The sequence below is a fragment of the Ambystoma mexicanum genome, chromosome 6q, assembly GCF_040938575.1.
Source record: "Ambystoma mexicanum isolate Mex_15411 chromosome 6q, UKY_AmexF1_1, whole genome shotgun sequence".
Lineage (NCBI taxonomy): Eukaryota > Metazoa > Chordata > Amphibia > Caudata > Ambystomatidae > Ambystoma > Ambystoma mexicanum.
In genome coordinates, this window is record NC_090937.1 from 667,773,131 (window position 1) to 667,782,348 (window position 9,218).

Here is a 9,218-nt window from a genome sequence, read left to right on the forward strand (position 1 = left end):
CGATCGCGTGATGTTTGTGATACACGTAGCCCGCTCCCCCAGGCCCGATCGCGTGAAAAAACTTCACGCGAACCCCCGTGGTACACGTGGCCCGCTCCCCCAGGCCCGATTGCGTGTAAAACTTCACGCGAGCCCCTGTGATACACGTAGCCCGCTCCCCCAGGCCCGATCGCGTGTAAAACTTCACGTGAACCCCCGTGATACACGTAGCCCGCTCCCCCAGGCCCGATCGCGTGAAAAACTTCACACGAACCCCCGTGATACACGTAGCCCGCTCCCCCAGGCCCGATCGCGTGAAAAACTTCACGCGAACCCCCGTAATACACGTAACCCGCTCCCCCAGGCCCGATCGCGTGAAAAACTTCACGTAGCCCGCTCCCCAGGCCCTTCACACGAACCCCCGTAATACACGTAGCCCACTCCCCCAGGCCCGATCGCGTGAAAAACTTCACGCGAACCCCAGGCACAATAGCAGTATGGGACATTCATCATTGCTGTATATTGGCGCTTTTGTGATGCGCAGGGACGCTACCGCCTGCCTTCGTGTGGCGGACGTGTTTAGGCCTGTGCGTGTCTTTGGCCGTGCGCGGCTTTGCCCTATTCGATTCCATGAATAAGTGTGGTTCGCGTGCGTGTGGACGTTCCGTCTGCTTCCCAGCAGTACATCCCAGTTACGCCCTTCTTTTCGCGCGTTGTTCCCCATTCCACGCATTACGCCCCGTGTTCCGCCCCCTTTTTGGTGTGTGCGCCGAGGTTGTGCACTTTCACTGTGCGCGTCGCGCACGCCATTCGGGATGTTTCAGTAACGTGTGCGCCATGCACGGGTTTGGCGCCCATCCCGAGGAAAACACGCGCAGGGACTTCCATGAATCGCACGTGTGCGCGTGCGCCTGTTTTTTCGCGCTTGCGCCTGCTTGCGCATAGATTTTCGGCGCACGTTTGTTCCATGAATCGGCCCCTAAGTGTTTGCTCGTGGGTGGCGGTATGCACGTCTGGGCCTGATCAGACTTGCATACCGGCACCCGCGAACAGACCAGGATGCTGACAACGGACCTGTCATTTACAGGTCCGTTGTTAGCAACCTCCCCATTCCCATTAAGCCCTATGGGTGGTCTTTCTGGAATTCTATACAATAATTGCTAGACTCATTAAAGGTTTATTTTAGCCACACTTCAGGGGATGAGTCAAGCATTAATTGTGGCACAATGAAATCAAGGAGCACTTGATGTGCTATTGTCAAACATTTCTACACTGTACACAAGCTTTTAGGCACAAGGATTTTTTTAAGTGACCGAAGACACCGAGATGGAATGTCTTGTGATGATCGTAACCGAATGGCAGAAACAAACATGCTATAAAAGCAACTTGCGAAAAGCAAAATACATACAGTTTTTGTCTGCATTGTGAATTTTAGGTGTTTAAGAACAGACTAAATCAGACTAAATCAGTGACTCACACCCTGAAGTGTGTCTGAAATAAACCTTTAATGAGTCTAGCAATTATTGTATAGAATTCCAGAAAGACACATTATTTGGTATTCCAATTCTTTCTTATTTAGGGTCAGTGCTGAAAGTGTTAGACTTGTGGCACTCCTGTTCTTATTTTTCTTCTTGGGGCCTGAACAAGAAAGCCAGCCACTCCAGAAGTAAAGAGCCACATGGTTCTGGCCACAGCCTAGGAGCTTGCATTACAAAAAAAAATATATATATATTTTTTTACTAATTTTTTAGAGGTCGCAAGGGAGACCTCAGAGGTCGCAGATGTGACCTCTGGCGACCCCTAAATGACATCCCTGTCTTTCCCTTTCTCTGAACCAAATGTTCTTGCCTCTGACTACCCTTAGCATGTAGTTTATGGTAATTGAGAGGAGTTTTCAGGTTGCCCCTTTCCGTCATCTGCCAAATTGCAGATACTTGTCTGGTGGAACATGGGATACAATGTATTTATTTTGAGACATAGAGAGAGACAAAGAGTGCGAGAGACAAAGAGAGAGAGAGAGAGAGAGAGAGAGAGAGAGAGAGAGGAGAAGGAGAGAGACAAAAAGGGGGGGAGGGAGAAGAGAGGGAGAGAGACAAAAAGGGCAGGAGAGAGAGAGAAAGAGAGAGGAACAATGCATTCGAGGGATACAGAGTTTTGTTTGGCCAGAGTAGATGTTGTCAAAGAATAATTAATAGAAATTGTTTACAACGGCATTTGCCCCAAATATATGTGGGGATGAGTTTATGCAAATAACTAATATAGAGGTGTTAGGCGGGGGGGCTCTGGGTGTTTTCCTCCTGGTTATGTTTGTGGCAAAATCGACCTGCCTGTAAAAAAAAGAAAATTAGATGACATTTTCTTTGATCAAAACATTTTGATCAGGTCACAAAGAACTGGGTTTGACAACGGCAATGTAAGCTTGTGAAATGGGACCTGTATGTCAGAGGCCAGTGGTAGGAGTGAAGGGCTGCAGGTTGTTTGGCCTTGTAAGGCCTACTCTCCCTGACTAACCAACTTCCCTGTAAGATCTTCTACCACCTTACACTACACACACAAAACCCCTACGCCCCTGAAAAGACGGCTCCCACAGGCCTAGCCATTAGCACATCCCCACTAACCGAGCCATGACTAAGCTCTCATCTTAAGCGCTATCAAACGTTCCCACATCAGTGGCAAACTAGACCCAAAGAGCTGTAGTCCACCAGATATGGACTCCTCCCTAAGGAGAGGATACTTCCAGGTTTCTCTGCCAAACCTTGCTAATCTTCCTGTGTCTCTTGGCAGTAGCACATTCACATGTTGCTCTTCTGTTGATATATCTACGCTGTGCTTCTAGCCCCTAGTTTATCTATTTGTTTAAGATGAAACATTTAACTTTTCACAAGTAGCAAATTAATTATTAATGTTTTATTTTAGCTTTAGGAAAATATAAACAATTTTGGGCCATAACAAGTCGCTAAATGTCAGATTCTGATTCAAAACCAAGGTAACTCTTGATTTTTAGTAACATGCTCAAACCTCTAAGCTAACAATTCCATGATCATGATGCCCTTACATGATAGGCTTCAGCAAAGCATGGTGTACGTTACTGTATGCCAGCATTCGTTCAGCGCCATCTTGTGGTTGGCATTAGTGCCTGCTCTGCAGGACAGTGGATAATGCCAAATGTTTGATAAGGCCAAAGCATTTCGCATGGCAGTGTGGTTTACTTCTAGCGCCACCCCATGGAGAGAGTGGAGCGGTGCAGTCAGTTTTACTTTAGGCCTGTAAACTGAATAGGAAAAAAGAAATAAATGTGCAATAGGAGGCTCACAGAAACAATGCTTCTCATATCACAGCAAAGGAGCTATCATGTGTCAGCCTATACAACAAATATTGATGACAAGTGCTGCATATCTATCCAATTTATTAGAAGCAAACATATACCCATCCTTTAAGGGTCAGCACGATTGTTTGCATTCAAAGTTAGCCAATTAGCCTTCTGGGAGGCTCCATCCTCTTCCCCTTAGAAGAAAAGCCTCCAAAACGTGGACTTCAACAACGACCTACGTTCCCATCAGCAACATTCCGCTATGCGGTCAAAGATCTCTCTGGGGACTTGCAATATCCTTAGAAGTAGGGGGTACTTTATCCCATATTTATGACTAAAATATATTCCGAAAGTGATCATTATAAATGAACATTGTAAAGTGTAATATCTTGGAAGCTGAAGAACACCCGGACCAGCAGGTAAGATAATAAGTAGGTTTATTGTAGCTCAATTGCCAGGAACAAAACATTGGCATGTCCTTTCCAAGTCAGCATACCTCAAACCGCCAAGCATAGAATCCCTCTTCAGATCACAACACACCAACACTCCACTCACACTGACATCACTACATTCCATTGATCACTACATTCCATTTAGCAGTGATGTCATCCACTCAGCTAGCAAGACACATTACAACACTTCTCCCTCCTTTTCTTTGTTGGAAACAGAGAATGATCACACCAAAACCACCACCAGACTAAAACCTCTACATGTACGTGTGGCCAGCACGTAATGCACCAACTAGTAACACCACTGGCAACAAGAAACTGCCCCCAGAGAACACCAAAACCCCGGACACTTCAAGGAAGATCAAGGAACAGGAAAGTGCTCCACCAAAGGAATAAGAACCCAACAATACCTACATGGCACCCCCAGAACACTAACACTGTGCCAAAACACATTGGGTAACATGACACTGCGTGTCAACCATTGGGCAACATGACACTCCGTGTCAACCCACCCCCTACACCAACTCCAACATCACTCCTCTCTCAATAAACAAAACAATGAGGAACCCAACGCAATCTTCTAAGGGCTAACTCCTCCCATGATCAGAACTGGACAACCTTCGAGAAACCAAAACAAAAAACTAAGCACCTCCACCTGTTCCAAGCTGCCCCTTGGAACCTAGGTCCTGCCACGACCCAGCGTCCACATAGATAAACTACCTAACACTCCTAACCCTCAGTGCACAAACATCCTTCTGCCCTAATCTGCCCCCTAGGACACCAGGGCTGCCACCCCCGGGCACGAACCACACAGCTCAACCGGAGCAACAATAAGCACCAGAGCGTAGAACAGTTCACCACAGCACCTCTAAAGGGTACCCCGACACCACAAGAACCTTGAACACACCAGAACCCAACCCAAAAGGATTGTAGAAACATAAGCACCCTGAACCAGCACACACTAAAACCCACGAACCCCTGGTCCATCCTACTGCACCACCGCAGCACAAACACTATGGATCCCTGGTCCAGTCTACTGCACAACGCAGAACACCTACCACTTACCTTGGACCCCAGGCCCAGCCAACTGCTCAGTCGCAGCACACCCAACAACACCATGGGCCCCTGGCCCAGCCTACTGCAAAACGCAGTACACTCCACACCATGGACCCCTAGTCCAGCCAAACTGCAGAAACGCAGCACACTCACCACTCATCATGGACCCCAGGTCCAGCCACTGCAATACTGCAGGACATTACACCACCACTGAGGACACCAGTCCCCACCCCCTGCATCACCGCAGAACGCCACAATAACCAACAACTCCCACTCCTGCACACTGCAGTGTTCACCTCACGCACCATATGCACACCCTGAAACACAGGAAGGGTGGCATACACGCAAAACATTGCACACATGTTCGAATACAAATATTATGTGTAAAACGCATCATTGCAGTCAATTATTGCTAAATGATAACTGTAAGTGCATCAAAAATACTCACAGCACAAGATAAACAATGCTGTTCTCAATGAAGCAATTCAACTCGCAAGTGCCCCCACCCGCGAGTCCGTACAACCCAATAATGGAAACCCAACCTGCAAGAAACATGTTAAGTATTGAACAGTTCCATTTAGTACACAAGTTAAGTATAACAACCACTGAACTTCACGGCGAGTACCCCCAACCACCAGTCCAAATCCCACAATTTGAGTCCCACCTGCAAAGAATCATTGAATGAGAGAAAACAATATGCAATTTAATCTAAAAAAATGCAGGAACACACTCAACAACATCTCATTAGCACACAAGATTGAAATTTCTCAATACAACACAAAGCAATCCCCCATACACAACTCTCAGCACGCGCACTCACTCACTCACTCACTCACTCACTCACTCACTCGCTCGCTCGCTCACTCACTCACTCACTCACACGGGCCCATGCAACTCACACAGACTGCAGTTAAAGACAACAGTAATACCACAAATTCTCACTAGTGAAACCTTCCCATAAATAGGAACTTTCTCTTGCTCGCATCGAGCTGCCGCGACATCGGGCCTAACTCTCCAAGACCCCTGCAGCACAATGACTCCAATCGCAGACCAACCGCTGAATCCTCACTTTCACCTGGTTTGTGGAAAAGCAGCACCCTGAGTACTCCTGGCTGAACTCTGTAGACGCGAGATCGAAATTATGTGCAGAGTACTCACGTATGCTAACACTGGCCCCATTACTGCCATCAAGGCCATCCACAACGTGGGCATTGTCCAAACGTTGCACTCTCCGAACAACATCCGGAGGATAACCAGAAAACCGCATACTTGTAACGCAGCACAGTCCTTCCTTGCGTTCCAGCAGCTGGTGCTGGAACGCACGTCGCAACCAAGACAACGTGATAACCAGTACACGTCCAGTGACGCCAACTGCGCGTCCGGCCACTCCTCCATGAACACGTCCTCATTCCGGCTTCCTTTGCCATACGCGAGACCAGTGTTTACAACGAAGGGCCCCACAATGGCTCATTACGTCATCATTTTCGTTCCAGCCACCGCAACGCTCGCATGTCCTGCACTTCTCCATATGGGGAAACGGCCCGGAACCATCCACCTTGAGGAACGTGGGATGAACACCCGTGGACCCGGACACGTCCAGCCGTCCACCGGGGCCCACACAAATGCAGTCCAAGACCTCCTGCTAGCTGGACCACCTGGCCACCAGCCAACAAGAAGGAACACGCCAACCTCCTTAAATCGCGGCGCTCACATGCCGCTCGGGAGCCGCTCGCTCTTCACAAGGCTGGAAAGCAAATGCCGCCTCCTTCTCCGAACCTCCTGTGCTAGCAGCAGCTAATTGCGAGCAGCTCACACTCAGCTGTTGACGGCGTGGGTGCTCTGGAACTGGACAGATGGAGCAAGGACAATACTCCTCAAAGCCCCGCACACGGACCCGTGTGCCGACCTGCACCCCCCAGAACCACACGGTAACTGGGTCAGGCAACTGCCTCCAACACCCCAGCACCACCCGGTCACTGGGTATGACACCTATGCCAACCAGCGCTGCACCCCGATCTGAGTGCCGACTGGACTCCTCAAGACAGCACCGCCCGGCCAGCTGAAGAGGATCAACAGGCCAGTCAAAAACTCTGGGCGTCGTTAAACTTGCTGACAACTTCTTTATGGGACATGAACTCATGGAGGGCAATGTTTTCTGGATCCAGACTGTCCCCTCCTCGACAGGATCCCATCCTCGTCGCCAGTATAATATCTTGGAAGCTGAAGAACACCCGGACCAGCAGGTAAGATATTAAGTAGGTTTATTGTATCTCAATTGCCAGGAACAAAACATTGGCATGTCCTTTCCAAGTCAGCATACCTCCAACCGCCAAACATATAATCCCCCTTCAGATCACAGCACACCAACACTCCACTCACACTGACATCACTACATTCCATTTAGCAGTGATGTCATCCACTCAGCTAGCAAGACACATTACAACATAAAGCTTTAAAAATAAAGATTTTGCAATTTTCCTTTATTAAATACCAAAACCTTCTCAAGATATTAGTTTTTTCCCATGGTTCGCAAAGCTGTCCCAAAACATCCAGTGCTCTAGAAAACATGCACCTGGTAAGATGACTCTCACCCACATTGAAAGAGACAGAGACACAGGGCCTGATCACGAGTTGGGTGGTAGCCCTTAAACAGTGTTACCGCCGCATTTAAGGGTCTGCCCAATCTCGAGTCCTGGCGTGTTTACCCCCAGCTCAGAGCTGGGGGTAAATAGGCTGGAATAATCCCAATATTTGGTGCAATTACCGCCAGCAGTTTTACCACGGGTCCATGGGGAAAGGAGCAGTTAGCTCCCAACCCATGATTCGTCGGACGGGTGGACGCTAACGTTAATAAAGTTGTCCGGTATCCAGACGGGATATTTCCCAACTCGTAATCAGGCCCACATTGCGAAAGTGAAAGAGGAAAGAGCACTGACTCTGAGAGAATGAGGGAGATAGAGAGAGAGAGAGAGAGAGAGAGAGAGAGAGAGAGAGAGAGAGAGAGAGAGAGAGAGAGCTACATCTTTAATAAGTGCATTTCTAAATTTGACCTATCATTCTTTATCTGGGGTTTTGCAAAGGTGTATTATAATAGCCTATTTTCTTTTTAGTACGGCTATCAGTAAGTTTGATCAATTAGCATGGAACACTTTAAGTATTAATGCAACGCTTCACAAGTATGATATGTATTCCCTTGTGGATTTCGTGGAAGCTTTCTAAATCTGCCTCATCATTGCCCAGTTTCCGAGTTCTATTCAAAAGAAAACAAACCTTGTGTTCTATTGCATTGGCCCAAAAGGCGAGCACTTCAAGAGAAAGGGCACGCGTTTGCTAAACTCCGTAAAGAGTTCATTGTCATGCTCTACTATCAGCAGCTTATACTACGTTCCTCAGTATTACTCCTCTTGGCTGCTTGGAAAAAGCCCTTGGCAACGTCCATAGCCTGGTCGAGGGCAATTTCATTGGTCGTACCGCTGACATTCTCCAGGGTCCCTCAAGTTTTCAATGGAGTTGTTTTGTTGGGTGGAGTTCAGCTGGGTTGCATTTATTGTGTGCTGCTATTAGCTTCGTTTGTAGAGGAGCCAGCTGCTCGAGTGCTGAGGGAGCTCTAGTTGCTGATGGAAAGCATGTCCTAAGGCTGGCATCCAGTCGCCCTATTGTGGTCTGCATTGCACAGGCAGGCCCTTCACTTGCGCTGGCTACTTCTTGTTTCCTCCGGGCATTGTAAATGCATGCAGGGCTTCATAACATGGATGGTGGGAACAGTAAAAACAAGTGATATTTTAGATACTTCCTAAATGTAAAATACCATGGAATCACAGATGGGATTACATGACATATTTACATCATGGTCTACCAAGGAAGTACTGCATGGCGTACATACTGGGCCTGATTTATGGAATAATTAGTGCGCTGCAAAGTGACTTTGCACTTCCAACAAAACACCCTAATTCACAGAGCAGTGCAAAGCGAATTTTTGCTCCGCAAAGTGATTTTGCACCAGTGCAAAGTCACTTTGCGCTGCAAAAATACAATTTGCACCGCTCTTTGAATCAGGGTGATGTCAGTACAAAGTCACTTTGCACCAGTACAAAGCACTGCATTAAAAGTTATAGGAATCATGATTCCTGGAACGTTTTCCTATGGGATTGCACCATTCTAAAATACTTCCATGAATCAGGTGTGTCTCTTTTCATAGTGTGCAGGTAAAGCCTCTGACTAAGTGTCTGCGTAATTCCCTCACTGCATGCATCACTAGTGGACAAGTGTCCTGCTGAGCCTGTTCATCCTGCCAGTCTCTGGTCATGCATTCCAGCATGCAGAAGCATTGTGGCATTGGTTCACCACACCGCTGCAGCATCCGGGGCACTACAGCTGGCAGGGTCATGGAAAACTGACAGCTGGAATTCGAAACGTTTCACACC

At 47.8% G+C, this 9,218-nt stretch overlaps 1 non-coding gene across 1 annotated transcript; it reads left to right on the forward strand.

Moving 5' to 3' along the window:
• Positions 1-8,701: 8,701 nt before the first annotated feature.
• LOC138517131 (small nucleolar RNA SNORA35) lies at positions 8,702-8,830 on the forward strand. Its single transcript, XR_011282391.1, has one exon. It is a non-coding gene; the product is annotated as a small nucleolar RNA SNORA35 (small nucleolar RNA).
• Positions 8,831-9,218: the final 388 nt, after the last annotated feature.